The sequence below is a fragment of the Gorilla gorilla genome, chromosome 14, assembly GCF_029281585.2.
Source record: "Gorilla gorilla gorilla isolate KB3781 chromosome 14, NHGRI_mGorGor1-v2.1_pri, whole genome shotgun sequence".
NCBI classification, from domain to species: domain Eukaryota; kingdom Metazoa; phylum Chordata; class Mammalia; order Primates; family Hominidae; genus Gorilla; species Gorilla gorilla.
In genome coordinates, this window is record NC_073238.2 from 32307241 (window position 1) to 32322924 (window position 15684).

Genomic DNA, 15684 nt, shown 5'->3' on the forward strand with positions numbered 1-15684 from the left:
AATTCAAAATAAGAAACCCCAAAAGTATGTAATACTTCTTTGGAAAAATATGCAAAGGCCAACACATACAAAGGACAATGCTAGCTACAGAAATGCATCAAAGACTAATAATAATTGACAAAAATCCAGTATTTTAACAATAATTAATACTAGGTAAATTGATACATCCTATTACAGTATGAAATTCTGCCATTTAATTTCAAGTAAGAACCCTTATTTCCATTCTAGTACCTGCTGTCTTATGCATGTTTAACACAACAGCAACAATAATATAAGTAGTTAGTATATATTAAAGCATTAATGAACACCAAGCATTGTTAAATACATTACATGTATTTTTGCTTAATTTTCACAACATTACTAATGGTTAAATATTATTACATTTTGTAGGTAAAAAAACTGAGGCTTAGAAACATTGAAAAAAACTTGCTCAACGTTGCAAAACAAGAAATTTGTGACACTGGAATTGACATCTACAAGGGACTGATGTAACTAATTGCTGGATACATGTCCCTCAAAGACACAGAAACAGATCTTGTATTCTAGTGGATCTCCAGCACCCAGTGAGGGCCTGAAACAGAGTACATGTCCAACAAATAATTATTGAAGTAAAGATTGACATTTCAGGAGCAGAGATTAATATTCAAAAACAAAGATGAGAATTTTGGCAGAAAAGTCAAAATGAGGTAAAAGTACATTTCCACCTTAACTTTTTTTTATTTGCTTAGCTGACATAAGGAAGAGTTTATAATTTGTTTTTTTTTTAATTTTATTATTATTATACTTTAAGTTTTAGGGTACATGTGCACAATGTGCAGGTTTGTTACATATGTATACATGTGCCATGCTGGTGTGCTGCACCCACTAACTCGTCATCTAGCATTAGGTATATCTCCCAATGCTATCCCTCCCCCTTCCCCCCACCGCACAACAGTCCCCAGAGTGTGATGTTCCCCTTCCTGTGTCCATGTGTTCTCATTGTTCAGTTCCCACCTATGACTGAGAATATGCAGTGTTTGGTTTTTTGTCCTTGCGATAGTTTACTGAGAATGATGATTTCCAATTTCATCCATGTCCCTACAAAGGACATGAACTCATCATTTTTTATGGCTGCATAGTATTCCATGGTGTATATGTGCCACATTTTCTTAATCCAGTCTATCATTGTTGGACATTTGGGTTGGTTCCAAGTCTTTGCTATTGTGAATAGTGCCACAATAAACATACGTGTGCATGTGTCTTTATGGAAGCATGATTTATAGTCCTTTGGGTATATACCCAGTAATGGGATGGCTGGGTCAAATGGTATTTCTAGTTCTAGATCCCTGAGGAATCGCCACACTGACTTCCACAATGGTTGAACTAGTTTACAGTCCCACCAACAGTGTAAAAGTGTTCCTATTTCTCCACATCCTCTCCAGCATCTGTTGTTTCCTGACTTTTTAATGATTGCCATTCTAACTGGTGTGACCTGGTATCTCATTGTGGTTTTGATTTGCATTTCTCTGATGGCCAGTGATGATGAGCATTTTTTCATGTGTTTTTTGGCTGCATAAATGTCTTCTTTTGAGAAGTGTCTGTTCATGTCCTTTGCCCACTTTTTGATGGGGTTGTTTGTTTTTTTCTTGTAAATTTGTTTGAGTTCATTGTAGATTCTGGATATTAGTCCTTTGTCAGATGAGTAGGTTGCAAAAATTTTCTCCATTTTATAGGTTGCCTGTTCACTCTGATGGTAGTTTCTTTTGCTGTGCAGAAGCTCTTTAGTTTAATTAGATCCCAGAAACCAACGAGAACAGAGACACAACATACCAGAATCTCTGGGACACATTCAAAGCAGTGTGTAGAGGGAAATTTATAGTGCTAAATGCCCACAAGAGAAAGCAGGAAAGATCCAAAATTGACACCCTAACATCACAATTAAAAGAATTAGAAAAGCAAGAGCAAATACATTCAAAAGCTAGCAGAAGGCAAGAAATAACTAAAATCAGAGCAGAGCTGAAGGAAATAGAGACACAAAAAGCCCTTCAAAAAATTAATCCAGGAGCTGGTTTTTTGAAGGATCAACAAAATTGATAGACCACTAGCAAGACTAATAAGAAAAGAGAGAAGAATCAAATAGACGCAATACAAAATGATGAAGGGGATATCACTACCGATCCCACAGAAATACAAACTACCATCAGAGACTACTACAAACACCTCTACGCAAATAAACTAGAAAATCTAGAATAAATGGATAAATTCCTCGACATATACACCCCCCCAAGACTAAACCAGGAAGACGTTGAATCTCTGAATAGACCAATAACAGGCTCTGAAATTGTGGCAATAATCAATAGCTTACCAACCAAAAAGAGTCCAGGACCAGATGGATTCACAGCCGAATTCTACCAGAGGTACAAGGAGGAACTGGTACCATTCCTTCTGAAACTATTCCAATCAATAGAAAAAGAGGGAATCCTCCCTAACTCATTTTATGAGGCCAGCATCATCCTGATACCAAAGCCTGGCAGAGACACATCCAAATAAGGGAATTTTAGATCAATATCCTTGATGAACATTGATGCAAAAATCCTCAATAAAATACTGGCAAACCAAATCCAGCAGCACATCAAACAGCTTATCCACCATGATCAAGTGGGCTTCATCCCTGGGATGCAAGGCTGGTTCAATATACACAAATCAATAAATGTAATCCAGCATATAAACAGAACCAAAGACGAAAACCACATGATTATCTCAATAGATGCAGAAAAGGCCTTTGACAAAATTCAACAATGCTTCATGCTAAAAACTCTCAATAAATTAGGTATTGATGGGCTGTATCTCAAAATAATAAGAGCTATCTATGACAAACCCACAGCCAATATCATACTGAATGGGCAAAAACAGGAAGCATTCCCTTTGAAAACTGGCACAAGACAGGGATGCCCTCTCTTACCACTCCTATTCAACATAGTGTTGGAAATTCTGGCCAGGTCAATTAGGCGGGAGAAGGAAATAAAGGGTATTCAATTAGGAAAAGAGGAAGTCAAGTTGTCCCTGTTTGCAGATGACATGATTGTATATCTAGAAAACCCCATTGTCTCAGAACAAAATCTCCTTAAGCTGATAAGCAACTTCAGTAAAGTCTCAGGATACAAAATCAATGTACAAAATTCACAAGCATTCTTATACACCAATAACAAACAGAGAGCCAAATCATGAGTGAACTCCCATTCACAATTGCTTCAAAGAGAATAAAATATCTGGGAATCCAACTTACAAGGGACGTGAAAGACCTCTTCAAGGAGAACTACAAACCACTGCTCAAGGAAATAAAAGAGGATACAAACAAATGGAAGAACATTCCATGCTCATGGGTAGGAAGAATCAATATCGTGAAAATGGCCATACTGCCCAAGGTTATTTACAGATTCAATGCCATCCCCATCAAGCTACCAATGACTTTCTTCACAGAATTGGAAAAAACTACTTTAAAGTTCATATGGAACCAAAAAAGAGCCCGCATCGCCCAGTCAATCCTAAGCCAAAAGAACAAAGCTGGAGGCATCATGCTACCTGACTTCAAACTATACTACAAGGCTACAGTCACCAAAGCAGCATGGTAGTGGTACGAAAACAGAGATATAGATCAATGGAACAGAACACAGCCCTCAGAAATAATGCCACATATCTACAACTATCTGATCTTTGACAAACCTGAGAAAAATAAGCAATGAGGAAAGGCTTCCCTATTTAATAAATGGTGCTGGGAAAAGTGGCTAGCCATATGTAGAAAGCTGAAACTGGATCCCTTCCTTACATCTTATACAAAAATCAATTCAAGATGGATTAAAGACTTAAACGTTATACTTAAAACCATAAAAACCCTAGAAGAAAACCTAGGCATCACCATTCAGGACATAGGCATGGGCAAGGACTTTATGTCTATAATTTGTTAAAATGAACTAGTGTTTCAAATTTAAAATGTGGTTTTCTATCTAGCTCCAACACTACATTTCTTCATAAGCTTCTGCACATTATTTAATGTTAAATATTTGGATTGGAGGTTGTGTTGAAGCATGTTTTACAATTATCTTGGACTTTTAAGTGGCAAAACTATTAATGCCATTTCTTTCTTTGCAAGGCAAAATCGTGTTTTTCTTATGCTACTCGCTGTTCAAATCTATGATGACTGATTGCTTCCCGAACTCTTTTTATATACGTCAGTCATTTTAAGTAGACACATTTTTATCAGTATATCAAAATACCATGCAATCTAACCTAGTTTTGTCACCCCTACCATATTAGTAATGAAAAACTGGAAAACGTTCTATTTGTTTTTCTGTCATATGTCTTAACAAGCTGCAGTCTTAGAGACATGCTAAAACTAGAATATCGAATTTAAGCTGCTAGTGACTTTTTTTGAAAGAAGTTATTCTTCAAAGGCATACTACTTTAATATAAGATGTATTTTGGGAAGAAGTTTTAGGGAAATAGAAAAGACATTTTTAGAACCCATTCTGTATTACTTTCCATAAAGCAGTCATGACAAATATTTAATTTACCTTTTACAATATTTTTAGAGATGAAAAAGGGAGAGAGGTAAAGTGAATCCCCAGGGATAATACAACTAGGAAATGACAGAATCAAGATTTAATTCCAGGGTCCATGTTTGTCTACAGAAATGTCTTTGCCCCTTACAGTGATTCAGCCTTAAATCTGTCCTGTGAATTCTCTGGACCTTCAATACTTCAGCTGTTAGAAAATTGGACTGGCTGGCTGATTTCCGAAGACTCTCTTGTAATAAAAAATCTATTTAACATGATCAATAATATACCAAATTAGGGAGAATCATGCTATGTATTTCTTAAATTCTTTTTTCCCTTTCTTTCCATAGGTTATATTATGTTGAAAATTAGACACAAAGCTTCTTCTAAGACTAATAATATGCTGCAATATTTATTTTGGAAATGAAAAACTTATGATTAATTTAATAGCTAACATTTTTCCCAAACATTGAGTCTTGGTAGTAAATAAATTCATCATACTTATAATTTTCAGCCCGATTTTGAAAGCCAGTCAGATTTGAGTAGTTTACTATGATTTAAACTTTACAAATTATTATTTGATTATTTACTATATTAATTATGAAGTGTGATAGTGGTATAAACACCTATTAAGAAACTGTATTGTTAAATTTCTGAATCTTTGAACTGTTCTCTTATTTTCAGAGTTGACACAGAACTCAAACAATTGAACCCCTTAAATCAAGATTGTTGAACATTACCTAAAAGAATCTCTTCACAGTATAAATTTTCCCATAAAACTATTTCCAGTGTTATACTTGTTTTGTCCTACACTGCTAATTATACTTCTAAATTAATCTAAACACCATCAGAGTACCACAAGGCTGTACAGAATGGGAGTATTCTGGATTAGAAAACAGGAGATTCATATTTTATCTCAGGTTTCTTTAATTAGTCTTAATCCGAGGTATGTTTGTAGGATCCAGAGGTCTATGAAGTCCTGAATTTATGTTCACAATTTTGATGATATGTTCATTTTTCTATGAAAATCACCTTTACATTTCACCAGATTATCAAATAGACCCATAACTCAAAAGGTTTGTAAACACTGCGCTAACTTTTCGTCAAGATGTCGCACATTTCTTATCCCTGACTTCTTTTCATAAATTTAAACTAAATTATTTGAAAGGTAAATTCTAAGTTTAATTTTTTGATTGCTCTAAGAACATAACTGTTGATATTATATCTCACAAAGGAAATCGCTATTCATTGCATGAAGTATCACGGAGCAGTTTTCCCAAGACTGAAATACTGAATATTCAGTTTCTTCTTCATTGCTGTCTTCAATTCCTGGTTTCTCAAAGTATAGATAAGTGGATCCAGAAAGGGAGTGAAGATGGTATAGAAAACAGAGAGAATTTTGTCTACCAGGAAGTTTGTGGAAGGCCACACATAAATGAAAATACAGGGTCCAAAGAACATTAACACAACAATAAAATGTGCTGTACAGGTAGAAAGAGCCTTGGAGGATCCTGTGGAGGAGTAGTCCCTGACAATATTAAGAACAATGATGTAGGAGGTGAGCAAAAGCAGAAAACTTGTAAGAGCAATCACACCACTGGTTGAAATCATGGAGGTCCCAAGAACATAAATATCTATACAAGCTAACTGGATGACCAAAGGAAGATCACAGAAAAAACTGTCTACAACATTGGGAACACAGAAGGGCAAATAGAGGGAAAAACTAATTGGCTCATTGTATGGAGAAAGCCCACTGTCCAACAAGAAAGTGCCACAAGCTCAACACACACTCTTTGGCTCATAATTGTTGAATAGTGGAGAGGTTTACATATGGCAATATACCTGTCAAAAGACATGGAGATCAGCAGCACAATCTCAGTCCCATTGAAGAGGTGTAAAAAAAAAGATCTGAGAAATGCAGCCTTCAAAAGAGATGGTCTTACGCAGAGCAAAAAAGTCCATAATCATCTTTGGTGTGGCAAAGGAGGACAGGCACATGTCAATGAGACAGGTTGCTGAGCAGGAAGTACATGCGAGAGTGAAGGTGTGAGGTGGATAGGACAGTGAGCAAAATCAGGCAGTTGCCCAACATGGTCATTAAATAGAAGACAGAAAACACCACAAAAAAAGAATATCTGGAGTTCAGGAGAATCAGTAAGTCCAAGTAAAATGAATTCAGATACTCTGGAATAGTTGAACCCCTCCATTCATCTGCAGACTCGGCTTTATAATTGTAAAAGGAACAAAATTACAGAGTTTGAAAATGTGATATTTCTACAACCACATATTAACTTATCATTCGCTTAAAGATTGATTACTAGAATCCAACTAAAAATTCTCAGGGTAAACATTTTTGCGGGGAATCACTTAACGGTTGCTACCAGATATAATCTGAAAAGTTTAACCTCTTGGTTTTGACCAGCATCAGTACACGTTGAGCTGTAGTCATCACATGCCCATACAATTATACACCTATCTGAATATTACTTAAAGAGTTATGTAATACACATTTATTGAGGCAGATTACATTACATTTGTGTGCTCTACTGAATAAGGCATGTAAATAAAACTAAAAATAAAATAAGTGTTGAACTCTCAAAGGTTTCTCTTACACACAAAAATGTGAATATTTTGAATCAACTATTGTTAAACACTAGTCTTAACTAAAACTTTAATGATTTCAGAAGATCCTTTTAATATCTTATGAGGGTGATAAATTATTTAATTTTTAATTTCTTAATTCCATAAGACAACTGATAACCAAAAGGCATTCTTGTAACCTACAAGAGTTATTCTCCACTTTTGGTAATTTATTATTTCATAGAAACATGTTTTAAAAATAGAATCTCCCTCCTTTAATTCTCTTCATTCTACCCAAAACTATATTTTAAACTAGAAAAAACAAAAAAGATACATTAAGAACTCAGAATTATTTTTCAAAATTAATTTTTTCATTTACAGTGCTTCCCAAGTTCTAGAAATTTTATTTCCTATGGAATATCAATGTCTTTACCAAACAGTCAAAAGTGTGGTACAAAGCAAATGAAACTTAGCCCTAGTAAATGAAAGCTAATTTTGTGACCAGGTAGGGTTTACTTTGCCAGCCACCTAATGAAATTTAAGCCTTTGACTACAGAAATTTTAGCTGAGTAACTGGAAATTTGTCCGGGTTGCTGGAAAATTTGATGAAACCAAAATTAATTAAGTAAAAAAATATAGTGTTAGATCAGGCATTTATAAGTCTATATGCATCTAAATCTTTTTTTTAGTTAAATTGCTTTTTCCACATGTAAAACTACATGAATTCCCTTGTTATATTACACATTTGAATATTTCACTTTATATATTTGAATATTTATCTAGTTTTGATAATAATTTAATTATAATAGATAATGCAATTTTATCTAATCCTGTATTCTAACTTATCCGTCTTTGAAAATGCAATATTTCATTCCTTCTTCAATGAAAGTTTTCAAGGTACACTAAAAAAGATTTCATTATGTCAGTGAAATGTGGTGGACGAATGTCAAAAATTTTAAAATATCAATATACTAATAATTAAGTTATAGTCAATATGCTTAGAAAAGAATAAAATCATTGTTATAAACTCAAAGAATGAACAAATGGAAAAAGAGTCAAAAATGGGCCGGGCACAGTGGCTGATGCCTGTAATGCTAGCACTTTGGGAGGCTGAGGCAGGCGGATGGCTTGAGCGCAGGAGTTTAAGACCAGCCTGGCCACCATGGCGAAACCCTGTCTCTACTAAAAATACAGAAATTTACCAAGCATAGTGGCACACACCTGTAATCCCACACCCGCTTCTCGGGTGGCTAAGGCAGGGGAATCCTTTGAACCTGGGAGGAGGAGGCAGAGGCTACAGTGAGCCGAGAACATGCCACTGCACTCCGGCTTGAGCACTAAGTGAGTACCTGTCTCAAAAAAAAAAAAAAAAAAAAAAGAATTATTTGACTTTTATTTTCTTCATTCTCTTCCATTAATTTATTCCCAATGATCCTTCCAAAAATTCTTAAAATAAATAATAAAAAAGAAAATCTTGCATTATGAATGCCTGAGACTACTGACTATTGAAATTTTAGATTGTAGATCAATACACATATAGATTTAACTGTCTGACAGTGCCAATGTATCAATTCAGTGAAAAAATAAGTTTTATGATTATGTGCCCCCTTTTTTTCTGAATTAACTGATTGGCTGATTAAATTTGCAGATTAGCTGATTGCTTTTAGTTAAAAGTAGTGGCATGGTTTCTAGTCTAAAGAAAAAGTCTTATCTGATTTGCAGTAAAAACTAAAACAAGTGTTCCAAAACAATTTTGGCTTCTTTTTTGGATAACTATCACAAATTTTACATGGACTACACATTTTGATTTTGGAATAGAAGGATTATACCAATTGTTCTGTTGCAGCAACTTTCAGAGTCCAGTTAGAAGTGGAAAAATAAAAATGGGAAAAAATCTGATTCATTTTTAAAATTTTTAATTTGTTTTTAATTGTTGCCGTGCAGAAGCAAATGTACTGGAAATGAATTGTACTCAGTTAATTATAATTTACCTTATTATTCCATCCTTAACTCATTCTGTGATTGAACACTAAATATCAAAATTTTAAATATTACTTTCACGGCCGGGTGGAATGGCTCATGCCTGTAATCCCAGCACTTTGGGAGGCCGAGATGGGTGGATCACTTGAGGCCAGGAGTTCAAGACCAGCCTGGTCAACAATGGTGAAACCCCGTCTCTACTAAAAATACAAAAATTAGCCATGTGTGGTGGTGGGCATCTGTAATCCCGGCACCTGTAATCCCAGCTACTTGGGAGGCTGAGGCAGGAGAACTGCTTGAACCCAGAAGACGGAGATTGCAGTGAGCAGAGATCACACCACTCACTCCAACCTGGGAGACAGAGCAAGACTCCATCTCAAAAATACAAATAAATGTTACCCTCAGCAATATTTTTCCTTTAGATGACCTCATGTTTTCCCATGTGGAGGAAAATCTGGTTACATCTCCATTTATTTGCACATATTTAAATTGTTTTGTCAATATTGAAAAATTATTTTGGCCGGGTGCAGTGGCTCACACCTATAATCCCAGCACTTTGGGAGGCTGAGGTGGGTGGATCATGAGGTCAGGAGTTCAACACCAGCCTGGCCAACACAGTGAAATCCCATCTCTACTGAAAATTAAAAAATTTGCTGGGCGTGGTGGTGCATGCCTGTATTCCCAGCTACTTGGGAGGCTGAGGCAGGAGAGTTGTTTGAACCTGGGAGGCAGAAGTTGCAGTGAGCTGAGATGGCGCCATTGCACTCCAGCCTGGATAACAGAGCTAGACTCCATCTCAAAAAAAAAAAAAAAGAAAAATTATTTTTAAATTTTGTTGTCATAGAATGATATTCGAGAATTCTTAAAAGGAGTCTATGGCCCAGTAGTTAAGAGTAGTTACGGTATTCTTGACTTCACTTATGTCTCAGTAGCCTAAGATTTGACCTCTACTTGTGAGAATTATATTAGATGGTCTATGTAAAGCTTGAAGCATATTTTCTGGGCAAAATTTAAGGAATTTTCTAGGTTTCAAAATCCAAATTTAACAATGCTGTTCAGAAATAGTGTGTTTTATTAATAACATATGCAATAAAAATTCTAATCTATTTAATTTCAGGGATTTAGAAAAAGACCATGTACTACCAAAATAATTTCATCTGTTTGAAATTGCATTTTTCATATGAAAATGGCACCAGTTCCTTTTATATTAAATGCATTGAAAACCCTCAGCTTCACACATTTGAATATTTCTATTTTACTGACAATTTATTTACTATTGGGAACTACTCATATTGATTTAAACATATACATAAGTTTATATTTATATTTTTTTCTCCTTTTCATCACCAGAAAGAATGTTTTAATTCCTATTTAGTGGAACCATCCATTTTTATGACTTTAAGTCATATATAATTTTTTCTTTATTATTCCTCCATTGTTTCTGTTTTATATAATTATTAAATAAATGTCAATTGTTTTGCCAGCTGAAGATTGCAAACCACAACTGCTTCTGAAGACCCTATCATATCTAGCTTTTAACCTACCAGTTATGTACCTAGCATCAAAAACACCATTTCCTCCGAGATTCACAAGCCTACTAAAATCACCATAGTTCTTTAGTAAGCATCAGAAGCCTGGAGTATGGATGTATATTTTTCTCCTGTCTTTATTATAAAACCCCTTAGAAAGCAGTGACATTTACTAGATGAGGGATTAAACACTATAATCTACTTGCAGTGGGAGTCATTAAAATGTTGACCCAACTTTTCAGAGTTGCAACCAGAACTGTGAAGTGTGTCTTTGCTATTTAAAGTGGGAATGCACACCAACTGGGACTGGCCTAGGAGAAGAAAACATTGAAGCAGTCAATTACAGAGCATATGGGGAACAAAAATTACTCCTTTAGTTATGGAAATATTCCCATATTTATGCCCCAGTTTTCAAAATCCAACAATTGGAAAATTATTCTTTTAGGCTAAGGCAATTTGTCTCCAGCAAATACTTGCTTACTGGAAGTTGTGTATTAAAGGAAGTATCATGCATTAAAGTTTCTGACAATACATTAAAAAATTAGCACAAACTAATACTGATAGCTGTTTCGAGGGATAGGTGAATCATAGAAAGGAGGGGGACGTTGGAAAGTCCAACACAGCCAGGAGGAGAGAAGAGAGGTAGTATGGAGTACCTTAGACGAATAGTGTAAAAATTAAATTATAGAAATAAACTTTAAACATTCAGTTCAATGCTTACTACAAGGAAAGTACTTAATAAAATATAGTAGAAATAATAGCAGGGATGTTTATAATAATTATCATTATTTTTGAAGTGTTCATAATGGATTATCCAGGAAGATACAGATGTGGATACACAACCCAAAACCATAAGCCAAGGGTCTTGCCATATTTACCTGCAGGTCAATCATTTATCTGTGGCTTGCTCTCTAAGCACGACTTGTTTCCCAAATACCTCAAAGACTGAACTCTTCACAAGTGTCATATCCATCCTACATTCCCCACAGGTCTGGCAATAGACCCCAAGAAAATCTTCCCTAGCTGACCACATTTCTAGCACTCTTTGAAATAAGGAAGCAAGTTTAGTTTTAAGATGTTTTTCCTTCTACGAAGAAAAAGGAAACGACTTTTTAGAAACTTAACAAAACTGGTTAAAGATTTAATAGTTTTCTAGTTGTCCCTTGGTATCCATAGAAGATTGGTTCCAGGACCCCCGCTGATACCAAAATCCATGGATGTTCAAATCCCTGAGTTAAAATGGCATGATATTTGTATACAATCTAAACACATCCTCCCATATACTTTAAATCATCTTAGATTACTTATGATGCCTAATACAATATAAATGCTATGTAACTAGTTGTTATACTGTATCACTTTCTGAATTTGTATTATTTGTATTTTTTTAATTAATATTTTGGATCCGCTATTGGTTGAATCCAAGAATATGGAACCCACAGAAAAAGAGGGCTAGCTGTAAATCTAAAATATGTATCCAATTGTAAGACAAAAAATAAGGATATATAGTAATTATTAGAGTAATCCTGGAAAACTGTATAAATCCTGGAAAACAGGTATAATTATTATTAGAGTAATACTGGAAAAGGCAAGAGAATAAACAGAAAAAGAATAGAAATAAAAATAATTCAGAAAGAGAGAGCATGAAGGAGTTTTTTGGTATTAGTAACCTGTTCTATATCTTGGTTGTGGTGCTGATTACATAATCTATATATATGCTAAAATTAATGGATTGTTTACCAGAACAAAGAAAAGGTCCATTTTACTTTAAGATAATTTTATAAAGTAGAATTTTAAAAAGTAAACCCAGATAATTCAGTACAAGGGAAAATTTCAAAATGAGAAAATAAATTCAATAACCTTCTTATAAATTATTCAACAATTAAATATATTGAACTTAAATATATTGAACTTAAATATATTTAAATGTTAAATAAATATATTTAACATTATATTAAATATGTAATATATTAAAATGTAATATGTTAAAATGTAGCCAAAAAGAACCTATTCAGATGAACAATAGGCTATATAAAGTAAATAGGAATAATCTTAAACAGAAGTGTGTTGTTTATAAATGACAAAAGCTATACTATTCTAAAAAAAGAAAATTGACAAATTTAAATACTTATTATGGTATTGGAGAAAAATGCAACATCGTTCAACACATACATTTTCCCTCCTATAAAATGAAAGTCAATAAACCATGAGATATTTTTGAGTTCACAAAATAATTTTCAAAATTTGTCTGAAGGCAAATCAGATTAAAGTAGTCAAGAATTAGAAATATTATTTCATTTTCTTTGTTTGCTTTATGTTTTGGTTTTTAGCTAACTTAAGCTTTTTTTATTCGTACAAATTTATGGGATACGTGTGGAATTTTGTTACGTGTATGTAATGCATAGTGATTAAGTCAGGATATTTAGGGTGTTCGTCACTCCAGTACAATACTTTTTAAAGTATAGTTATCCTACTCTGCTATCAAACATTCAATTTATTCCTCCTATCTTATCCTTTAATGCACTTCTCTTTATTCTTTCCCCTGCCCTTTCCACTCACTCTTCCCAGTCTCTGTGATCTATTTTTCCACTTTCTACCTCCATGTGATGAAATTTTTTTAGCTCCTGCATGTAAGTGAGAAAATGGGATAGTTACCATTTTGTGCCTGGTTTATTTCACACCAGTTTTATCCATGTTGCTGCAAATGACATTATTTCATTCTTTTTTATGGCTGAATAATATTCCATTGTGTATATACACCACATTTTTTGTTGGTTTGTTTTGTTTTCTGTTTTATTTTTTCATGATTTTTATTGGAGGATATCTTCATGAAATATTCTGTATTTTGTATGTTACTGGCTTGATAATAGATTATGCTCGGAAATTATTTCAGAGATTCATCACCTCTTCCAAGCACCACTTGGGACCTGAGTACCCCAAACATTGCTGGGTACACCTGCACATCATGCTACTGCCCCTGCTCACCAGCACATCCCTGGCTGCTGAGCCATCCACCTTGCCATCTTCACTGGTCAGCAGTTCTGCATGCAGTTTGAAGAGCTTTGCAAAATCCCTCACCAACTTCACAAACCCTGAGTCTTTTTACTATCACCTTCATAAGCCCAAACCCCCACTTAGGTTGGTCTCATATCTTTGCATTGTGAAAAGTACTGCAGTAAACATGCGAGTGCAGGTATCCCCTTGGTATATTGATTTTTTTCCCCTTTGAGTAAATACCCAGTAGTAAAATTGCTGTTTCCAATGGTAATTCTATTTTTACTTTTGTGAGGAATCGCCATAATGTTGTCCACAGTTGCTATACTGGTTTACATTCCCACCAACAGTGTAGAAGAGTTCCTTTTTCAATCTGTTATATTTTGTTTTGCTTTGTTTTTGTTTTTAGTAATAGTCATTATGACTAGGGGAAAATAATATTTCATTGTGGTTTTGATTTGCATTTATATAATGATTAGTGATGTTGAGCATTTTTTCATATATCTTTTGGCCTTTTGTATGTCTTCTTTTGAGAAATGTCTATTTATATCCTTTGGCCACTTTCCAGTGGAATTTTTTTTTCCTGTTGAGTTGTTTGTGTTTTTGGTAAATTCTAGGTATTAGTCCACTATTAGATGAACAGTTTGCAAATATTGTCTTCCATTCAGGAGGTTGTCTCTTCACTCTGCTGATTATTTCTTCTGCTGCTCAGAAGCTTTCTAAGTTAAATAAGTCCCATTTGTCTATTTTTATTTGTGTTGCTTGTGGCTTTTGAGGTGTTAGTCATAAATTCTTTGCCTAGACAAAAGTCCAGGAAGTTTTTCCCTAGGTTTTCTTCAAGTATTTTTATAGTTTCAGGTCTTCTGTTTAAGTTTTTAATCTACTTTGAGTTGATTCTTGTATATAGTGAGATAGTGGTCCAGTTTCATTCTTCTGGATGTGGCTATCCAATTTTCCCAGCACCATTTATTGAAGAGTGTGTCCTTTCCCCAGTGTCAGCTTTGTTGAAGATCAAATCTGCAAACAAATTATAAAACTGTAATATCTAAGTAATATTGGAGGAGCACAGAAAACAACTGACAATATAAGAGACTTGAGAACAATGAATTATATATAGACCAAGTATATATAAGACCTTACAATATTATAATGTGAATATGCTAACCTGAATTGCCAAAAGGGACTTTGTAGATGGATTTAAGGTAGCTAATCAGCTTGCCTTCCAAATGCTACCGGAGGTACAAAGAGGAGCTGGTACCATTCCTTCAGAAACTATTACAAACAATAGAAAAAGAGGGACTCCTCCCTAACTCATTTTATGAGGCCAGCATCATCCTGATACCAAAACCTGGCAGAGACACACATAAAAAAGAAAATTTCAGGCCAATATCCCTGATGAACATCAATGCAAAAATCCTCAATAAAATACTGGCAAACCGATTCCAGCAGCACATCAAAAAGCTTATCCACCATGATCAAGTTGGCTTCATCCTTGGGATGCAAGGCTGGTTCAACATACCCAATCAGTAAACATAATCCATCACATAAACAGAACCAGTGACAAACATCACATGATTATCTCAATAGATGCAGAAAAGGCCTTCGATAAAATTCACCCCTTCATGCTAAAAACTCTAAATAAACTAGGTATTGATGGAACGTATCTGAAAATAATAAGAGCTATTTATGACACACCCACAGCCAATATCATATCGAATGGGCAAAAGCTGGAAGCATTCTGTTTGAAAACCAGCACAAGACAAGGATGCCCTTTCTCACCATTCTTATTCAACACAGCATTGGAAGTTCTGGCCAGGGCAATCAGGGAAGAGAAAGAAATAAAGCGTATTCAAATAGGAAGAGAGGGAGGTAAATTGTCAAAGTTTGCAGATGACATGATTGTATATTTAGAAAACCCCATCATCTTAGCCCAAAATCTCCTTAAGCTGATAAGCAACTTCAGCAAAGTCTCGGGATACAAAATCAATGTGCAAAAATTACAAACATTCCTATACACCATTAATAGATAAACAGCCAAATCATGAGTGAACTCCCATTCACAATTGCTA